This window comes from Mustela putorius, unplaced genomic scaffold, assembly GCF_011764305.1.
Source record: "Mustela putorius furo isolate JIRA1106 unplaced genomic scaffold, ASM1176430v1.1 tig00003987_pilon_pilon_pilon, whole genome shotgun sequence".
Lineage (NCBI taxonomy): Eukaryota > Metazoa > Chordata > Mammalia > Carnivora > Mustelidae > Mustela > Mustela putorius.
Window position 1 is genome coordinate 16794402 of NW_025422126.1, and position 22748 is coordinate 16817149.

General features: G+C 42.1%; 1 long non-coding RNA gene across 4 annotated transcripts in view; it reads left to right on the top strand.

Annotated features, from left to right (window-relative positions):
• The window catches only part of LOC123389562, a 44891-nt gene that overhangs the window by 13838 nt on the left and 8305 nt on the right, over window positions 1–22748 (top strand). For 2 of the 4 annotated variants that reach the window (XR_006604178.1, XR_006604180.1), the window contains exon 3: window positions 21504–21846. This is a non-coding gene — a long non-coding RNA (uncharacterized LOC123389562). Of the gene's footprint in view, window positions 1–7755; window positions 9773–21503; window positions 21847–22748 lie in introns of those variants that run through there. The other 2 variants (XR_006604179.1, XR_006604181.1) reach the window with 2 other exon arrangements.

The window sequence follows — 22748 nt, forward strand, 5'->3', positions numbered from 1 at the left end:
CCTACCCTCCCACCACCAAACCTTGAGGGGGTGAATATTAGGATCCCCATTCTGTAGATGAGGAAACTGAGTTAGCAAGTTGGAGAATCAAACCCGGGCCTGACCAGAGCCCACCTGTCCCAGCTTCTTACTGGGCACTGTGACTTCTGGAGAACCAGCTATAGCTTCTGTAGCCAGAACCCAATCCAATCAGCCACCATTTTTAGGAGATTTCCAGAACTGCCCCCTGCAGAGCTTTCTCCTTTCCCCAACATTCTCCTTTGGCACAAGCCAAAAAGTCCTTGCTCGACCAGAAGATGCCAAAGTGTGGAAGGCCTCAAGTGCTCCGGTTCCAGGTCATTCTTCATTGCCCCTGGGAGCACTAGGTCTAATGCCAGCACGGATGTACTATTTTGAAACTAAATGCATTTCTCAGAAAACACAGGCATAGTGCCATTTTTCAAGAATATATTTCATATCATCACACAGGTCCTTGGTCCCACAGCACAGGATCACTGCTGCTGTTTATTCCAGGCCCTGACGCCTACAGAGAAAAGTTGCTTAGTTGAGCCACTCGAGCATGTTGGGAAGAACCACTCTTGTGGACCCGAAGGGCTATTTTGCTCTCATGACTTCCATCATTACAGATAAGGCTTTCCGTGGGATCGTTGTTGTCTTAGGTCAGCTTCCTTGGAAGCAGAGCCCGAGATGAGTTGTGTTCAAGTGATTTATGGAGTGTTTTCACGGAGAAACCACACAGGACAGAGAAGGGGGTGCTAAGCAAGAATTTGGCTTCAGCTTGATCCCGTGGGGAGCTCTGGAGCAACACATCACCCCATTGGGTTAGCGTTGCCTTAAGGTCAGGAGGGCTGGCCCTCTGTGCCTCTGCAACATGCGGTTATTGGCCACTGGCTATGAAGGCCACATAAATGTGTACATGTTCATGGAGCCTCCTGGTCAAGGTGGCTCCCTCTTGGCCAAGGGCAGTTCTCCAGAGAAGTGGGTAGCTGTGTGTCACATGAGCCAACTTCCCAGCAGCTCGGAGAAACTGCTTGGTGCACTGCCTGGTAAAGGGATCTGGGCAGGGTACCAACACCAGTTCTGAGTCACAAGACACAAAAATCGTTTGAATCTGAGTATTGGTTCATTAATCTCAAAGTTCCCAGAGATTATGTCTCATTATGTATTTCTCTCTACACATGTAATTGGTGAGTAAACCAAGGCAAAAACCACATAGTAAAATAGTCTTACACTTCTGAGTGGCTGTGACTAAAGGTGATGTTCAAGCAATAGTCACCCTATTTTGACATTCAGCCGGCCCTATTGAAATATGCAACGGGGACTGCTACAGTATAAATTCCATTTGGTATTTCATTTGTGGGACCAACCCTATTGCATATAGTCAGTCTTACACTATGACCAATAGGTGGCACCAGAAACACCCACACTTATCCCAACTAATTGATGCGTTATGTATGGATTTGCTCAAATTTCAATTCCTCTCGACTTAGGTTTTTTGTGTTGAAAAGGCACTCGTAGCATTAAACCTAAACTTGATAACTTACAGTTTCCCATTTGCTAGTTGACCTCCTGCTTGGAGGGTTATTTGAGTGTTTAAAAAAAAAAAAATAGGGTGATAGGGCCAGTGAATTCAGAAAGAAAACATCTATTCATTAGCGAAAGGAAGGAAAAAAGACTGGAGCCCTGCATCCTTTTCCTTCAAGGTCTCTTGAGTGTATAAATGCTGAAGATTATTAGGAAATATTTGAATAACAGGATAAAAAAGTCAAGGATACTGCCTCCAAAACATGAACTTTATTCCCCCACTGAAAACAGGCTTGGATTGTAACCAAGTTGTTCAAGGATCGCCCTGGCCAGTATCTGACTGCAGGGTTCCACTCCGGGAAAGACTGGCCACCATTTGCGAGCCTGTTTCTTTTGAAGTTTGGACTTTATTGTTGGTGGGGGGAAGTTAAGGGGGGGGAGGGGGTGCCGCATCTTCCAATTTTTTTCAACAATCCAGCACTGCACTCTTTTCCTATGGAAAGCTGTTCGAAGGAGCAGAATGGAGGAAAAAGTGCTGAACTGAGCATTAAGCATTAAGCATTAAGCCAGAACTGAGCGTTAGGTTACTTTCATGATTTGATCTTCCACCCATGTTAGAAATGAGGATGCTGAGTGTCAGCAAGGTCATCAAGGTCTAGCCAGGACCTCAGTCCAGTTCCTCCTACCAGTTGCAAGGCCCAGCTGAATCTAGATGTGTCACACGAGCTCACCCTGCAGATCTGGACCAGCCGTTTCACCTTCCTGGGCTTGCCCTTCATGTACAACGGGGAGTGGGGGGCTTGTCTACCTGGCCCCAACACACCTTCCAGCTAGGAACCTGGAATCTGAGCTGTACGTGTAGAGCGCAGTGTCTTGTGTACTGATTGGGGTGGGAGGTGTGGCTTGGCAGCACAGTCCGTAGGAAGGGAGGGTAGAGCTCACTTTGATAGTGTTCCAAAGTGGAAGGTGACACGGCTATTATGCAATGCGTTAAACAGTCTGGTTCTTGTATTTTGGGGGAAAAGTAAATACCAGGTCCTGATTAGCGTTTCCTATACCTGTCGTCGGCTTGTGATACTGTAAACACTGTGCTTCTGGGAGCTTGCCTTTCCAAATGAAATGTTCCCCGGGTTTGGAATGCCTCTTTACATGGCATGTTCTTCTGCCATGCATGCCACACATTATTTTCACTTCCCTGCTCTGAACCTTTACTATTTTTGCTCTGCCTTTTTGACAGCAAGACTGATTAAAGGGAGATTTTTTTTTTTAATTTTACTTAAAATGTTCTTCCAAAGGATACATATGGATTCCTTGCTCCTGCACATCTCTGTTATGTGAATAGGAAAAGCCAAGAAAGAGGAAGAGAAGAAACTAACCTGAATGGAGTGCCCACAGTGTACTGGTCTCTCTACTGGGTCTATCCGAAAGTTGGTCTTTCTTCATCCTCTGGAGTGGGTGGCAGTGTGGTGTAATGGCTGAGTGCCCAAGCCCTTGGGTTAGATAGAACCTGGCTTCTTATCAGGACACTGTGCCCCCCTGCACAACCTGTGTAAACTGTCAAAGCTTTGGCTTCCTCCGTGAGAAGATATCCACAAAGTACTTAGGACTAGCCTGAAGTAAGTACTCCATGAGCGTTAGCAAACACTCCGACTACCACCCCAAAGGGCAGCTCTCGCACCACTTCACGCCAGGTCAAAACAAAACAAAACAAAACAAAACAAAAAAGCAAAAAACCCCTGAAGTTCTGAGAAGTTAAGTACAGGTTTTCTGAGCCCATAGTGATCTAACGTGGTTATGGTTACGTGTTGTTTCTTTTCCCCCAACACCCCGCTTTACCCGCAAAACCATCCTATTTCCCATCCCACGTTGTTTGGCTGGAATAGACCTGAACAGTGGCCAGAGTGACTCCTGGAGCCAAATGACTTGGTTCAAATCTCAGCTCTACCACTTATTTGCTGTGTCACTTTGGACAGATTCCTTAACCTTTTCTTTGCCTTAGTATTTTTGCCTATCACATGGGGATGATAGAAGTTACTATAAAGACTAAGAGAGCTAATACAAATGAAGTGCTGGTAGCATTGCTTCACACTCTTGAGTGCTCAACAATTACAAAGTATAATTACTTACCTTACCTTGTCTGTCTCCTAGGTGTGGGCGCATGATTCAGATCCGACCAATCACAGTGTCCCATCTTCTTGGTTATCATGATTGGTCTAGGGCAAGGTCAGCACAATTTTTCTGTAAAGAGCAGATAGCAATATTTTAGGTCTTATGGGCCAATCTGGTCTCTCTTACCACTGCTCCATGTCTACTGTTGTAGAGGAATAGACATAAGCAATATGTAAATGAATGGCTATAGTGTTTCCAGTAAAACTGAAATTTATGGACACTGAAATGTGAATTTCATATAACTTACAGGAATTAGAACATAGGATCTTTCTTTTGGGCTTTTTTCTCCCAACCTTTTAAAAATGACAACACCATTCTGGACACACTGTCCAAAAGCAGGAGGTAGGCTGGATTTGGTCCATGGGTCATAGTTTGTTGACTCCTGGCCCAAGGAAGGGGCACGTGACCTGCAAAAGGCCAGAGTCGTGCCATGAGTTTTAAAAGGCGGACATTGGGTGAGAACATGTGCCTCTTCCTTTTGGATCATGACTTCCATGGCTGTCTTCCTTCCCACATGGAGAGAAACTGTGACAGGAGAGAATGAGGCCAACAGCAAAGAGAATTAGAGCCAGCCAACAAATAGTGAAAAAGGGCCTTGAAAACCTCCTTTGAGCCTCTAGTTCTAGCCATACCTATGAATTCCATCAACCAGTGAATTCCTTTTATTTTTCTTCTAACGGACTTTGAGGCGGGTTTCGGTCACCTCTACGAGAGAGCTCTGAGAGATGCGTGGGCTTGTTTTCCTCACCCCGCGCAACACTGCCTTACACAATTACTCAGAAAAAGGCAACGCTAGCATGCATTCTGTCCTCGTCATGGACCAGAGAGTTGGTAAGTGCTTTCACGTGTGATCTCTCATTTACTTCTCACTGCAGCCCACCACCGTTGGCATTATTTGCCTCATTTTACCAAGAACACAGACCCATCCGACGGCAGTAGAGCAGTGAATGGCTTGTTCAGATACAAAGTGTGAAAGTCGCTTGGAAAAGTTTGAAGGGATTTTTAAGGGAGGAAGGAATGGCTGGTTCAGGTCTCTTTTCTCACCCACTTCACTCCCAGGAAAGAATGATGGAAGAGGGAACTTTGTCAGGGCACGCTTAATCCCTTTTCTGGGAAAGAGAGCTTGTGGGGATCAGGAATCCCCACTGTTCCCTCTGGCCATTCCGGGCACTGGGAGCAGCGGTCCTGGAGTCCTTGCCCAGCTGCCCAGCCCAGCCGAGAGGATGAGCAGCTGAGACACACTGATGAACAGCCCGGGTTAATCCAGGCTGCAGTTGACAGCTCCCTTGCAGGACCGATCCAGGATTTCCTTCAGAAGTATCGCTTCACAGCAACTGGCTGCCTTGACTTTGCCAACGGCTTGACCCTTGGCTGCACAAAGAGCTTCCGCAGGTAGGACTCAGCCTGCCGGAGGCGCTGAGACACCCTGAGCCCCTGAGGACAGAGCAGACAGGCTTGTACAAACAGAGTTTGTGTGATGCAGGCTGAAAAAGGAGGCAAGGAAAACTAAATCTCCATCACCATCCATTGATCCTCACCTTGATGGATCAGCCCTTGGAGCTTTGCATTGAGGACAAAGAACTACCATATTAATAGCTACAGCCTATGGGGCAATTACTGTACCTCTTTCCATTTCTTATTGAAATAGCTGCCATTGTTTTTTGAGCAATTGCTCTGTGCCAGGCACTTTACTTGTATACATGATTCTTAGTCATTGTAACACCCCTACAAAGTAGACGGAAATAATACCTACTATTTTATGGACAACGAAACTGAGATGACTGGAGTCTAAGAAACGATGAACACAAGGAGGGAAGGGGAACTTGTACCTGATCGGTCTCTATTTCACATACCCCCTCATGCCAAAGGGGGTAAGGGATTAAATGAGAAGAGAGGGGCAATTCTTTCCCAGCCCTCAGTAGTGGGTCAGGAGGTCAGGAGGGGTCAAGCCACCCGAAATAGAGATGGGGCTTGAGGCGTGAGTCCTTCCTGAGGCTCTGGGCCTCTTTGACGGCAAGGATTATTGTTATTTGGTGTTTCCCTGGTGTACCCTCAGCATAACTCATACTTGGCCCTGAGCCGGGGCACAAAAAATGTTTGAATGAATGAGTAAATGAGTGCAAGTATCTGCTTTCCATAAAACAGGAAATGGCTGTGGGGACCCTGACTCGATGAGGTTTTCTCTTTGTTTGAGTTGCTTTCGAGAACTCTGAGAAATTATGGGAGTTTGTAAGGCCATCTGTGCTACCGTTCAGTGCAGCGGGGTAGAAATTTAGCCCATTTCACGGGTCATTTCATAGGCAGTGATTTACCTAAGGACACCAAGGTGGCCTGCAAGTCAATGCATCTTTCAAGAACACCGCCTACTGGACTGCTGAGTAAGAAAAGGATCTGATTCTACAAACTTTCTGTAGGCCTTTTTTCCCCCCTGAACCTTAACCAGGCAGTGTTCAAGTCAAGTGCTGGATACTGAAAAAGTTAAGCAGAAACCTCTAGAAGGCAAGTCTTTCAAGTGGGGAAAGAGGGCAAATTTGACCAAAAAGTTAAAAAATTGGAACTTTGACTATTTTCCGCCTAGCAGGCAAACCCTGAACCAAATTCCCTCTTGCTTGCTCTTTGGGGGCAAGGCTGAGTTAGCAAGCTATAAATTCCACTAGTGTAAGTGTGAGGAATGTGGAGATGAATGTGGGGAAGTCTTCATTCCAGAGGAAAGGGCATGACAGTGGGCCAGCTGGAGATGGAAGACAGAACGTATCCCGAGTGTGAGCCAAGGGAGATTTGAAATTAGAATCGGGGCTCAACCTGCATCTAGGTTTTAAGAACTCTGTAAGTAGATAGGGCTGTCAAGTCGTTGGAGGAAATTTTCCAGAGACCTGAAGTGACACAGCATTGATTGGCCAACAAAAAATGTTCAGCATAGTTATCTGATCATTTGAGTCAATATATCTTCTTGGCAAAGAGCAGCATTTGTGCAGGGCACTAGAGCTGGAGGTGAAAGGCCACCGAAGAGGAGAGCCCCGTGAAGGTGAGCAGGAGGAGGTCAGCTGGTGCCCAGAGAAGCCCATCTGGCTTTGCCATCAAAGGCAGCTCCCTGGAGATGGGTTGTCCAAACAACGTGCCAAATTTCCGGTGGGTTGTGGATGGCGTCCTCCTGTAGACCCATGGCCTGGGATCTGGGTCTGGAGCTTACTTTGGAACTTGCTCTGGAGGATAATTTTATTGGGAAGTGTGGTTTGGAATGTAAAAACGGTTGAGGACTCTATCTTTGAAGATCAGTGTTTTCTGGCACAAACTAAGGTGCTTTGGGTTCTTGGATATTTAAACAACTGCCTATTTCCTTACCGCAATTAGACTAGGTATAAACAGTGCGTATGTGGGAACTTGGAATCAAGGTCTTAAGGTTTGCTCTTGAGTGCAGGGATTTAAAACTGTGCTGTCTTAACATGAACTCACCCAGTCATCGGGCGGGTGAACAGCAGAAAAGGTGTTGCACTGATGGCCAGAAATGGGGACTCTGGACCAACTCTGCCATTCATGTGTGAAGTTGGGCAAGGCATTGACCTTCCAGTGTCTCATTTTTCTTACTTTTAAGATGGAGATAAGGCTGTCTGCTTTTCTTCCCATGGAAGTTCTTATCAAAGTGAAATAAAATAATAAGTAACCAAGTGCAAGTATAACCAAGTTAGGTATAAAAATGGATTCAAATGCATTATAGGAAAAAGGCTCAAGAGTCTGCATTTAAATCCCAGTTCTGTGTTTTGGCACCTGTATAATCTTGGACGTACTTCTTAACTGTCAGCGCCTTGATTTCCTGATCTCTAAGCACCTCTCTCAGAAAGTCATTGTAGAGAAAGAATAATGTAGGTGAAAACACCTGGCTTCTAGATGGGACTTAATAGATGATACTGGTTATGATTATGACTCTTACCAAACAAGACTTACATGCTAAATTTTTACACTAGTACTTAACCTGGTATATGGTAAATTCTGATTATTAATGTTTCTACCAGATATGAAAACGATGTAGCACATTTAGAGACAGAATTTCTCTTGCCTTTCCAGAGAATGGCTGAGTAAAACAGAAGTAAATCCAGTCTACAAAGAACAACCCTGCCTTTATGGGACCTAAAGCTTTCCCCACCAACCCCAGAAATCCTGTTGGACAAGGAGTTTTTATTTTATTCAAATGGGAACAATGAATGGACTAAAACCACTAACAGTATTTAATGCATAGGAAAAACCCAAACTGGGGATCGGCCTTGGATATGATTTCTCAGCAATAAACTAGTGCTAACCACAACCACACAAGACTCATGTTCTGCCAGAAGCCTCAAAGCCAGGGTGGTGTCCTTCCTCCAACTCACCACAAGAGATTGTACCACAGCAGTGGGGTAGAAGGAGCCCATATTTTAAAAATTACAGGACAAAGAAACTCGAGTCCAAAATATTCATAGGCAGGATGTATAATAATCTCATAATATCCATAACTGCTAAGGGAGAACTAACAACACCAGCACGCTTTATCTGGTAAAACAAAGAGAAAATGGTAGGGAGACGATATTGATTAAGCTTGCTAGATAGCTCACAAAACACCTAGATATTTCTTTAACCCACTGAGCCACACAGGCACCCAACACCTAGATATTTCTTTTTCTAGCTCCAGGGTCTAATGGTTACGTCAAATTTTTTTCCTTCCCATTACATTTTTTTGGACACAGGTCTATTTTTGTGTTTAATGAGTTTCTGAAAACGTACATGAAAAGTTCAATATGTGAAAATCAAGCAATAGCCTTACATGTTATGCAGGGAATTTTATCCTCAAGAGCTTAAAAAAAAAAAAAAGTAGATAAAGTCCCCAGTAGATGTTATAAATGTTTTAATCTTGGATTGAAAATAGAAACCAGAATGTTAATATAATATATATGATTATTAAAAATGTTCAAAACACAAATTAAACATTAAATACAGGCAATAGAATTTCTTATCTAACATAATATCTCACCTCAAATTCTGCTCCTAGCCTATTTGAAATGACATTTTGCAGACATAAGATATTGATTTCATGTTAGGAAGGTAAATTTTCCCTGGCTTGGGCACAGATTTTTGCACTGGAATGAACAGACTAATAAATGGATTATGAGGCTATCAGTTTTCTGCCAAGTTTCTATCTTGGATTAAGATGGTGGAATGATCATGCAAGTAAATCTTGCTTCTCCTACCTTCCTAAGCTCTTAAAATAACACACATGATAGTAAAAAGGAATTAGGGTGAGCATATTTAACAACAACAAAAAAACCCTCAATACAGGACATCCAGTTAAATATGGATTTCAGGTAAACAAAGAATAATTTTTTAGTAAAAGTATGCCCTAAATGAAATAGTTTGGACTCACTGCATTTTATCCGCCAATCATAAAAGAAATCCACAACACTGTACCATCAGTGGATCACAGCTATGAAGAATTTTTGGATTTCATCAAACTGGATTTGTCCTACAATTCTACTTCTAGGTATTTACCCAATAGAAATGAAAAAATACGTCCACAGAAACATCTGTACAACAATATTCACAGCAGCTTTATTTGTAATTGTCAAAAATCTAGAAACAACCAAATGCTCATCAGTGGTCTTATGGCTAAACAATTTACATTTCTAGCAAGTTCCCAGGTTTTGCTGATGCTGCTGACTCAGGCACTATAACTAGGGAACTACCATTCTAGAGAAATCTATAAAAATAGATTGGATCAGAAAGAAAGATACCAGATGAAAAGAAACTCCCAGCTCAGAGTCAGGGTGACAAGTCAAGAGTAGTAGGGGGCTCTGAGATAATTATCGGGATCATTAATGACAATATAATTAATTACAGATCAGGATTCAGAGTAGCAAAGCCAGTCATGTCTCTGACCCCACCATCAGCACCACCACTGCCAGTAGCAGCAGCAGCCTCAGACCCCGGGGTTAAAATCCATAAGAGAATATTCCTCCAAATAGTGTGAATTTCCTGTCTGGAGAGGATAGTGACAGGGGTGGTAGCAATGGGGGTGGAGGGGGGGCGGAAATAGAGGGCTAAGAGAATTACAAATCCCAAAGTGAGGGGCGCCTGGGTGGCTCAGTGGGTTAAAGCCTCTGCCTTTGGCTCAGGTCATGATTCCAGGGTCCTGGGATCGAGCCCCACATTGGGCTCTCTACTCAGCAGGGAGCCTACTTCTCTCTCTCAGCGGGGAATCTCTCTCTCTGCCTGCCTCTGCCTACTTGTGATCTCTGTCAAATAAATAAATAAATAATCTTAAAAAAAAAAAAATCCCAAAATGGACTCAGAAAACTAAACTATCTAAGTCATCCTTCCTGAGGTGGAAACTTGACTGAAGTCCAACAGCACCTGGCAGGAGGTGAGAGCAGAGAGGGTAAGGTATCTTCAGCCTGTCTTCCCCGTGTCCCAGTCCCTGGAGTGGAGTTCTCTCTGTCAAGGCCCTACCCACTTAAAAGAAGATCACAGCCCCCCTGCCTTTTCAGGGAGAGCTCATGGGGGGAAACAAGCCCCAGCAGCTGCAGAGGGAGCCCACACCAGGACCCCAAATCATAAAAATATGAACAGACAATGAGGGATTCCCAGGCATCTGGGAATCACCAGACCTCAAGAAAGAGAAGGAGCAAGAAGAACAAATGACCAGAGGAAGCAGAAATAACTCCAGGAGCAGAGGAGAACTTGAAAGAAATACGAATTTGTGTCAGGAGGAGATATTTATTTGAGACTTTATCCCACGCATCAAACAAAAAAACCCCAAACAACCATAGCCTAAAACTGCCAGAGAAACGTAAGAGAAGCCGAACGTGGCCAAGCACTGTGTCACTTACCGTTTTCCTCCTATTTTCTTTGTAAATCATAATGGCCAGATGCAACAAAATATGCACCAAAACTGTGAAATAGGAAAAGATGTGCCCCAGCCAAAAGCAGAGCTGTGGGTTGGCAGGTGGTGCAGGCCGTGGGATACCTCAAATTGCTCATCACCCTGCAAGTGTAGGAAAGTCCCGATTCAGTGTGGGAAAGGCATTTTAGGGATGGCATGGATAATGTGTGAAAATCGAGTTGTAGAAAACTTGACTATGTGAAAGTTAAGAACCATCTGTGTCCACATTCCATTTGGCTTTCCCCAGAGCTCAGTAATATAAATCCTTCAGCTGAAATTCAGGGTCACCATAACGATAACTAATATCTATAGATCACTTTACCACCTAGTTAACAAAACACTTTTACCAATTATCCTGCTCAATCCTTATCCTGGGAGGCAGTGAATATCCCTGTTTTACCCTTGAGGGAACAGAGACAGCCAGCAATTTGTATCTTCCTTCCAGGAAGTATAGGGACTGGTCAGAAATGCAATTTTACAAATTGTTTCCCAAAGGGTGTTCTGCATGCAGATTGTTAACCATAGAACAGTGGTTCTCAGACTTTAGTGAGCATCAGAATTGCCTGGATAGCTCGTAAAAAACACAGATCGCCCTCTTCCTTCCCCTGCCCCACCAACCACTACCTCCCAGTTTCTGATTTAGTAGGTCTGGGGTGGAGCCTGAGAATTCGCATTTCCAACAGCATTCCCAAATGATACTGCGGTTGGACAGGGCACACACTTTGAGAACCACTGCCATAAATCAGTGTCTGAAGAAGGGGTTCCATGGTCAAATTCTGAGGTATTTACTGTGTAGTAGAATACAGAAGAGCTTCAGCTCTGAAAGGGAAAGTGTAGGGAAAAAGAATAGTTACACTAAAACGATAAGATTGTGAATAATTTTTATTTGAAATTTATTTTAAATGAATGTCTTATCTTCTAAACTAAAATGGAAGGGGAGGATATAATGTACTGAAAAATAAGATGAAAGATTATCTACAAATTTTTTTTAAAGATTTTATTTATGTATTTGACAGAAGAGAGAGATCACAAGCAAGCAGAGAGGCAGGCAGAGAGAGAGGAGGAAGCAGGCTCCCCACTGAGCAGAGAGCCTGCCTGCCCGATCTGGGGCTCAATTCCAGGACCCTGAGATCATGACGTGAGCCAAAGGCAGAGGCTTAACCCACTGAGCCACCCAGGTGCCCCAGACCATCTACAAATCTTAATAAAAAATTCTTAGTGGTTTGAGAGAAAGTTTATGGTTAACAATGTAATCTTAACTATAGACCTTAACATAGATCTATCTTTTCTGTATGTGTGTGCATGTGTGTGTGTGAGAGAGAGAAAGAGAATAAGAGAGAGAAGAGAGAGAGGAAGACTGATTATGTTTGGATTTTGAGCATATGCATGTTATGTGTTATTTGCACAGTCAGGAAAATAAATATGTAACTTTTAAAAAAAGGTGCTTACAGTGTATAGGAATCTCAATTTTAAAAAGATCTCTATGGTTGTTTTTTTTTTTAAGACCAAATTTAAGCACTCTCTCTAATAAAATTACACAATTCTTATAACATAATTCATACAAAAGGCAATTTGGGGCTATTTACCAGTGCAAAAAATCAACTGGGATCAAATTACCACATTTCGTGGCATAGAGGCTGTAAGAAAGGCAAGTCTAAACTAGACTGTTCTTTTCTCTTCTTTTTTTGTTTCCCATAATAATCTAATTTATCCTTACCTACTAGTTTTCTGTATTTTCTCAGCTGTGTTTGAAAACTGCTCCAAAGTTACAGGCCAATTTTTGATACTCGTGCATAACAATAAATGTCTTGTTAATTTCAGAAAAAGAGGGGTAAATCCAGGCCTATTGTGATATGCTGATTGAAACAACCAAAGGCTAGAAGACAGTTCCTGCGGGACAAGTTCATACTGTACAAATTTCATTGCAGGGAAAATATTCCCCTGAGAGAAAGAATGAACCAAGAGTTCAAAATTAGCTGAATTTCAAAACATTTCCCTGATAGACTCAGTATGATTTTTTATTTTATATTTTATTTTATTTTATTTTTTGCAATAGGTAGCTTAAATCAGATTGGGACTGCTTAAAATGACTACCAGTGGTTCTTATTTCTGTAATATGTTCATGAATATACCCCTTCAAAAATTCATTTGATGCATATGTTGCATACTCTTGGGTGCCCAGTTTTGTCAGAGCTACGAAAAGTTCTCTACCATGAAAGAGCATCTTTCTAAATTGGTGGAGGTAAAATCATACATAAGGAAGAAAGAGACAGATGAAGGATGGTATAAATGAGTGGTTCAGTGAAGTTAGCCCACGAAATAAGGGCAGGAACCATATCCCAATCGTCTCCAGAGCTCTCTGGACACTCCTGGAACAGAGAGGTGACAATTCAGAGAGTTTGGCAGTATAGCAATTCCTAAAGGATTTTTAAATCTCCCAAAATAAGGTGGGTTTTTGTTTATAAGTCTTCAGTAAGGAGGCCTTTACTTTTTTCCTTCTTTCTCCTACTGCTTTTAGCTCTCAGTACATTTCCTATTCCACCATGAGCTAGTGAGGCATGAGGGAGCATTTCGTCTAGGGAAGTCTGATAGCTAGGATGCTCTTGGCCACCAGAGAAAACCCCCTCAAGTGGACAGAATAAAAAAGAAATCATCTGTCTCACAAGATAGGAAACACAGAGTGAAGATGGGTTCCAGGTGTATCAGGGGGAGAGGCTTCTGTCAAGGAACCAGGTTCCTTTCTCTGGCACCCACCGTCTCCACGTTCAGGCGTCTGATATGGCAGCTGCAGTCCCAGGAGGCGCTGTCCCAGACACGGCCAGAGGAGAGAGCAGGGGCAGGCACACTGTGACCCATAAGCCAAACCCAGACTGTCACCTGAATCTGTAAGCAAGGTCTTACGGGGACACATCTGTAGGAGTTCCTTTACATATTGTCTGTGGCTGCTTCTGCTCTATAACGGAAGAATTGAGTAGTTGCGACCAAGAGTTTGAAAAGTTCTCAGAAAACCGGGCCAGGACAGGCAACAGCCAGGCCACTGCGGCGCATCGCTCACCTAGCCAGTCCTGTCTGCAGGCAGCCACCCATCCAGCCACCCGCTCCCTGACCCATACTTCCGCAAATATTTCTGGGATGCTGATCTCTGCCTGGGTACTTTCAGCTCTCTACATATGCTTTCTCTCTCTCTCTCTCTCTCTCTCTCTCACACACACACACACACACAGCACTGTTTAAAGAGAAAGAGATCCCAAACACTTGATTCTCAGAAACTTGTTTCTAGACTGCTTAACCCGTAACATTTCTAAACCCCTGTTTCTTTTTGCTCCCAGTCCTTGGAATAATCATTCTCTGACCTGTCCTCCTCCTTCGGGCTTCAGGTGTCTTCTTCATGGGGCTCCCTTGCATACTGAGCCTGATTCTTTAATAAACTAAGACTATGAGGGTGCCAGGCCTGGTGAAGAGAGGAGGGGAACATCGAATAGCATCATGAAAAGTCTCCTGTGAGCCACACATGTCTGCGGGCACCCTACACGCTTCCTAGCTTCACATCTGCAGTCAGGGGCAGGCAGGCAAACCGGCATGCTGCTGGGTATAAGGATGAGGAAGGATCCTTTCGTTAATAGTTACTAGGGAAGGATTGTTTCTCCAATTTGTTTAATAGTTGTTTGGGATCTTCTCATGCTCAGTCTCTTGCTAAACTAGATATTTTTTCTAGTCTTTCCCTTTCCTAGTCTCTCTGAGGCCTTGGAAGATTAAAGTTAGAGTAAAACCAGAAATGGCTCTGAAAAATTATTCCATCCTAAGTGACTTATTCTTAAAAGGACCTTGTACAAAATGTTAACAATACTGAACACGGAGGGAATGATATCTGTCCGTTCTCTGGGAAATGAACTGTGAAGAGAACCATCATTTTTTTGAGCATCTACTATATGATTTGTATGTTAAGCCCATCTCATATTCACAGTAAGCCTGTGATATATTGAAATTACTTAAAAATAGATTTTACTGCGAAACGCAGAAAATCAAACCACAATGACTTAAAAAATTACAGGTTTGGTAGTGCAGTAGGTGATCCTGGCATTGATTCAGCTTCTCAATGATGACATCTAGTGATCACAGTGAGTTCCTTTTTCTGCATCGTTAACCTTAGCAAGTTGACATTTAGTCTTATGCTTCTCATCTCTTAATGGCAAGATGGCTGCCTCAGCTCCAGACACTACATCCACATTCAAGGTATAATTAAGAGGGAAGTACAGGGCCGGCCACGTTAGTCTCCACTTTAGCAGGAAAGCAGGAACATTCCCAGAAACCTGCTCATGAGGCTTCTAGTTAGGTATCATTGGCCATAACCGGATCATGTGGATACCTTTAGTTGTAGAGGAGCTGGAGAAAATCAGGACTAGAATTGTCAGGGTGCCCTTAGATTGGGGATGGGCAAACACCAACAAAATCTGGACCATGGCCTGTTTTTGTAAATAAAGTTTGGCCTCAACACAACCAAATGCGTTCATTTATGTATCGTCTCTGGCTGTTTTCATGCCAGAGTGGAAAAGTCAGTGGAAAAGAGTCAAGGGTCTGCAAAGTCTAATTATTTACTATCTGCCCTTTTGCAGAAACATTTACCGGTTTCTGCTATAAGCCACTCATGAGCCATCACCTAGGTTAGGTACTTCTCTCCTGAAAACAAAACTGGGAGAGCCTCAAGAGTGACACAAAGAGGACACTGTCATTGGGTAGGCCACTACCATTTTCTGCCATACACAGCCATTGTTATCCGTTTTAGGTGAGGATATTGAAGATCAGAAAGGGAAGTAAACTGCCCAGGGACCAAAGTTGAATGAGTACAGTCCTAAGTTCAAACTCAGGGCTCTCTGACTTCATGGTTTTCTGATCATAGCCTATTTTTGTGAGTTTTCTCATCTGTGAAGGGGCTATGAGATATCCACCTGTTATTCAATTTAGTTCTTCAATGAGCTGTGCAAAAGGGCAGAGGGCCAATGGATCTATCTTAATAGGTTTGGAAGATAATTAAGCATTTACTTTAAATTGTATTTCTTTTTTCAAAAAAATACATTTTTTTTAATTTTAATTTTTTTTTTAAATTTATTTGACACACAGAGAGAGAGAGAGTGCGCAATAACAAGCAGGGTGAGTGGCAGGCACAGGGAGAGGGAGAAGAAGCCCCTCCCCCACACTGAGCCAGGAGCCCAATGCGAGATTTGATCCCAGAACCCTGGGATCATGACCTGAGCCGAAGACAGATGCTTAACCGACCGAGCCATCTAGGTGTCCCTTGAATCGTATTTTAATATTCATTTCCTATCTTGTTTTCTTCCCACTACGTGTATACACAGGCTGGTAGACCCTGATTACTTTAAGTAGGTTTTTATCATCTTTTCTCCCCAGCACTTGACATAGCACCCAACAGGTAATGAAGACTCAATATGTTTGTTTGTTGTAACCCACCCCCCCATAATGTCTCACACCAAGTAAATATATGCCATTCATGTTTGCATATATTATGTCCCTGGTGAGGCTGTTAATTACATCAGTGGATACCCGCTGTGCAGTAAACACATAAAGAATGATGATGGCATGACATCTCTGCCCCCGCCCTTGGCCCTTGGACCTGACAGTGGTTGCAGTTATGATGTTTAAGGGCAGTGGGAGTCACCTTTGGCATGGCCAGTCAATGTCATCTGTTTGTGGTGGCCACAGAATCTATGTTGATTCTTCAAACTTGGGCTGCCTCTGTCCCTTCATTTCCTCTGCCTGGAAACAACAGCATGAAGAGTAGGAGAGCCAAGAACAGCATACTCTGGAACAAGGGAAAAGGACAAAGCTTTGAGATGAAGAAAAGAAAGGCTTTCCCAAATCCATGTTTCTTCATTTTCCTCTCACCTTTCTCCACAACTTGATCTAAGGGGAACTGGGAACCACCACATCCCTTCTTCCCATCTTCCATTCCAGAAGTCTTAGGCTTCTTCAAAAGTTCTCCACCTCTCTTGCTTACAGGAATCAGCCATTTCCTTAGCCAGGAAGACCCTTCTTCTCCGCCAACCCCTTCACCCTCATCAAGCTAATTTCTCTTCTGAAGACTGACTTTGGAGTCACCTTTCTCCAGAAAGCCTTCCTCCATTAGCTGAAGACAAACCTGATACCACAGCCATAGCTTTCTGTGCACTGGACCCAACTGCTGCCTCTTTGTCTCTTGTATGAGTCTAGAAGCAAAACCCATGAGGGGCTACTTCCAGCTTATCCTACGTGCTCAGTTAATAACTGGCAAAGCCAAGAATGAGGAACAGGAGGAAGAATTCATCGGGCTCCTCAGCCTTCCCCTGGCCAGGCCAAGAAACTCCTACCGACACGTCATTCCCTCCTTCCTGGCGGTTTCTATTTGCTCCTCAGACTGTAGAAACTGTTAACCAGAACAAGTATCTTTGTTTGGAGATTTTATCTGCATCCTTCTCCACAGGGTGTCATTTTCCTCAGTCTTTCCAGCCAGGCATTCCTCAGCTGCCAGACCAGCACACCTCAGCTCTTTAAGTGGTGGAGCCTGGAGTCCTGGACAGAGGGCAAAACTACAGTGTAATCTTGCCTTTCAGGGCCACTGACCGGAGGAAACAGAAAAAAAAAAAGGACTGATTGGGCTCTCCTGATGCAGACCAGCCAGTGGCTCTGTAGTTTCCTTCTGTTTAAAATTCTTTATCTGGCCTTGCTAGCAAATCAGCAGGCCTGCAGGTCAATGCAGGATTATCTCTCAAGCGGGCTCTTCAAAGAGATCTGCGCACACCATTCCCCTGGGTCAGATAGCTGTGTGCGAGAGGCCTGCGTAATTGGGAGCACTTAGCTCAACACACAGCACAACCCATTAGCTGTTTTTTAAAAGCAAGGGTTATTTATATTTCTTCCCATTATAAAGCAAATCAGTGCTCATTATAGAAAATTTGGCAAAAAAAAAAAAAAAAAAAAAAACCCAAAGTGGAAAGAATAAAATTCTTTAACGATTTCACGTATTTGATGGGTCTTGCTTAAAGTCTTTCACTAACTTATACCTTCAATAGTTGTGATTATATAAATTTCGTAATAAATATACATTTATATCCTGGCTTTTTTTTTAATTTAAAAATACAACAGGAATATTTCCCCAATTTTTTATATTCTTGGATAAATAAAGTTTCCATAGCAGGGTAATATGTATAATTGGTTCATTTGTTTCACTGTTTCCTCATTGTTAGGTATTTTACATGGTTACTTTTCATCTGAATTGTCCTGAATGCCATTGAGCATAAAGTCTTTTCTGTATGTTTAATTCTTTCCTTAGGCTGGATTCCCAGGAAAGATCAAATGTTAGGAATATTTAAGTTCTTAGCTTGTCACAAGACAGTTTGATAGAAAGGCTCTACCAGCTTATGCTTGTATCAACATGTTAGAGAATGCCAGTATATTCACCATAGCTGAAACTAGATGGTCTCCTTCAATATTGCATCATTCTCTTACTCAATAGGAAAAAAAATCATCATAGGTGTAACTTGCATTTTTTCCATTGTTAATGCAGTTAAATATTTTTTCTCAAGTAAGTATTTCTTCTTGGACATTGGTGTCTATTTATATCCTTGTTGCCTCTCTCCATTTGGTTCTTTAATATTTTTCTTGTTAATTTTTATGTACATTCATCCTTATCTTCCTTATGTACTATAAATACCATCTTTTCATTTGTTGTTTTCCATTTCATTCTGGTTTGTTTAGGATACAGAATAACGTTTTTTGTGCTTTAATGTGGTGCTTTTTAACTTCGTGTTATCTCTTGTGACTTTGACGCTTAAATAGCCTTCCTCCCAGATATTTGATAACCATTCTTTTCTTTGTTTGCTTTGATTATGTTTGTTTGTTTGGCTCAGGAGAGTAGTGATTAAGACAGAAAATCTAGAGTGAGACTTCCTGAGCTCAAATACCAGCTCTATCACCCACCAGCTCTCCAATGTGGCGCAAGTAACTCACAGCACCTCAATTTTCTCATGTGCAAAATGGGGACACTAATGTACACGTAACTCAAACAGTTGTCATGATGATTACATTATATAATATGTAATATACTGGGGCGCCTGGGTGGCTCAGTCAGTGAAACATCTGACTCTTGATTTCAACTCAGTTCTTGATCTTGGGGTTACAAGTTCAAGCTCCATGTGGGGCTCCACAAAAATACAGAACAATACAATACAACACAATATTAGGTAATAATATATGTAAAGCACTTGGAATTGTTCTTAGAGGCTTATAGTAAGTGCTGTGAAAGTGCTGTTTATTAATATTTAATTATTATATATTTATATTGTTTTAGAATCTGTTAGAGCTAAGGTGTCTTTTTCCTATTTTAAAAAAATTGATTGGGGCGCTTGGGTGGCTCAGTGGGGTAAGCTCTGCCTTCGGCTCAGGTCATGATCCACTGTCCTGGGATCAAGCACCAACATCGGGCTCTTTACTCAGCAGGGAGACTGCTTCCTCCTCTCTCTCTCTGCCTGCCTTTCTGCCTACTTGTGATCTCTGTCAAATAAATAAATAAAACCTTTTTAAAAATATAAACATAAACATAAACATAAAAAACATTAAAAATTGCTTATTTTTCAAAAATTTCTTGGATAGTTGTACCTACTTGCTTTTCAGGATGAAATTTCAGTCATGCTCCTAAAAAGATTTCCAATGAGAATTGTAGTGGCCTTGCTCCATCTAGTCTTACGTGGCCTCTACTGCGCTGTATAGTGTGGCCAGAGGCAGGGGTCTTGTGGTTAAGAGGAGGAATTAAAGCATCGGGTACACCTGGGTTAGTGTGCCTCTCAGTTCTGTCCCATTCTAGCAGATAGGTTACTTCCCTGACACTCAGTTTCCTTACCTCTAAAACAAAACAGAAGTAATAATAATAGAAATTGCCATAATCCAACTGACAGATGGATAAACAAAATACGATACATTTATACAATGGAATATTCTTTGGTTATACAAAGGAATCAATATCATACAGGCCACAACACAGATAAAGCTTGAAAACATGCTCAGTGAAATAAGTTCACATATTTTGTGATTCCATTTATATGAGACGTCTATAGCGATAGAAGGCAGATTCATAGTTGCTTAGCACTTGAGTAGATGGGGAAACTGGAGAGTAATAATTAAGGATACCACGTTTCCTGTGAAGTCTGATATGGTTTGAACTGATTGATGTATGAAGATTGTGTGTCTGCAGCCTCATTGCAAAGGAGATGGATGACTACATTGGAAAATTTGCGACTAAAATATGGGAATTTCCCCTAACATAGAAAGGCTGAACACACACATCACATCACATCACAGAGTGGATAGTTGAAATGCTTTGGATTGTCATTTTTAGCTAAGTGAAAATAGAATGAAAAATTACTGCTGAGTTGATTTGTAATTTTTTTTTTTTTTGGAGCTAAGAAGGCATTGACTCTAAATATCTAAAATAGATTCTGCTTTAAAAGTTCTTATGGCACTATTGAAATCTTAACAGGAAAAATAAATAAAAACAAAATAAGATTTCAAAATTATGTTGCACTGGTAAAAGGAATTCAGATGCTCCTGTACTGCTGAACTGAGTGAATTTGTGTATTATAGCTCAATAAGCTTCAGTCAGATGATATACTTGACCATATTCAGAAGACACTTGTTAGTCATGATTATAATCTCTACCTACTACAAGAACAAAGAAAACCCAGAAAACCCAAAATCTAAGGTATGGGTAGAGGATATAGCTGAGGAAAGGTGATAACAATGGAAAGAAAATTTATGAAGAAAAATAATGGGGCCCCTGGGTGGCTCAGTTGGTTAAGCATCTGCCTTAGGCTCAGGTCATGATCCCAAGGTCCTGGGATTGAGCCCCTCATCGGGCTCCCTGCTCAGTGGACTATCTGTTTTTCCCTCTCTTTCTGTCTCTGCCCCTGCTGGTGTGCACTCTCTCTTTCAAATAAATAAAATCTTTTTTTTTTAAAGATTTTATTTATTTATTTGAGAGAGAGAGACAGTAAGAGAGAACATGAGCGAGAAGAAGGTCAGAGGGAGAAGCAGACTCCCCATGGAGCTGGGAGCCCGATGCAGGACTCGATCCCAGGACTCCGGGATCATGACCTGAGCCGAAGGCAGTCGTCCAACCAACTGAGCCACCCAGGCGTCCCAATAAATAAAATCTTTTAAAAAAGAGAGAGAAATAATGGAAGAAAATTGATGAAAGACTTTCGAGAAGGAGGGCGTACTGAGCAAGAGGGTTAATCTTATACAGAAGGCAAATCAAATAAAGGCTGAGAATTATCTACTGGCTTTAACCATTAAGAGATCATCTATAGCCTTACTAAGAGATGTTTAATTGGTATGGTGAGGAGGAAACCTAACTTCAGTGGAATGAAAAAGAAATGGAAGATGAAGTAATGATATACTCTCTCAAGATTTGGGGACCTAGTCTCAACATGTGTATGTTGTAATAAACATCGTATTTAATCCTTGTAAAGCCTTACGAGGTAGGGACTCTTATTACCCTGTATTGCACATGTAAACAGGCTTTATGATCCAACCTCCTGTGAGGAGCAGGTCTGGGTCTCACTCCCCAACTTGTCTGACATCAGAGTTAGAAAGAACTTAGGTACTAGATCACACTGTCAACATTTATAATAGCTGTTTGCGTCTTAGGGCAATCTCCATAATTATGGATTCTCAGAATAGGAAGGAATTTGAACTCTGTTTCACTTCATGGTACTATTCCATAGACCCTTAAAGTCAGAATATATCTCTACCCCAACCTCCCATCATACTATGCTTATTCCTCTGTTGTATTTTCTTTTTAATAATTTCTCCTTTTTCTGGTAATAGAACTCTTGATTTTTTTTTTTCCCCTCAGAGGATTCATCCATTCTCTCAACCTGGGTCCACTTGCTTTGGCAGGTGCTGACTCCATCCTTGTTTCCAGGGCTGGGCAAGTCACATAGTCATCATCAACTAGAACATGACATCCCTGTGGCCACCATGAAAAGATTAGGGAGAAGCTTGCAGACCAATCCAAGCCACTGCAACTCACATCCAAGACTTATATAACTCTGTTTTGGAAGAGAAGTCCTATTTCCTATTAAACTTAAATTTGGTGAACATAGACTTGGAGCTGTGGGAAGTCATCTTTCCTTCACACAAACTCTGCAAGTGAAACCTACACTTGGGAGAACAGATCAAGAAGGTGGAGAGATTTGGTGAGTGAGTACTTTGATCAAGCCTCATTTAAGCCCAAGACCTCTTGCCTTTTCATTGCATGAATAATAATTTTTGTTTGTTTAAATCCATTTGAATGGGATTTTTCTCTCACTTGATGCCAAGAAAGAGCTAATGCATAGCTTATCACTGGCCTGCCTTTCTTAGTTTCTCCTCCAATACAATGTTAACAATAGAGTGCCTTAATCCTGCCCGTATGTCTCTTTGTACTCTACCCCATCAGTGCCTAGGATGACATCTTGTATACAGCAGGTATTCAGTAAATGCCTGAGGTGTTTCATAGAATTGAATGTGGACTGATTCTGCACCATTCCCTAAAGTTGCTTCAGAAAGACTTCCCTTTCTATAGGCTTGCTGATGGTCACCTTTGTCTACTAACCTCAAAAGTAATCTGCAGAAGACTTTCCAAATATTTGATCTTTGTTTTTGTTTGAATCCACGTTGAACTGGAATTTAGTGTAAACATATACCTGGCATACTCACCACACACTCCAGCAAAATAGCTTGGAAGATGCAAAGTGCCTTACTGTATCAGTGCTCAATAAAATGAATTGTTTACTTTCTGTCCTTTGTTTAAAAAAATAATAACTGGTTTTTCTCTGGGGCTTGATTCCTTTTGCACAAAGGGACTGACATCCTCTCAAATAAAAAAGGGGTAAAGAAGTAGGACACTTTTTGTTTATTATTGTGAACGTTTAGCAGCAATTCTCTACCAAAATGGCCATGACCTTGCAGTTGTACCCAGCTTAGGATTTGTAACATAGATTTTTGTAATAAAGGAGCATTCCTGGCCAAGAGAGAAAGGATAGAAGCCTTTTTTTTTTTTTTTTTTTATAGGAAAGGAGCAAGTCTGGGAATCAGAGGTCAAAGTGAGATGAGATCG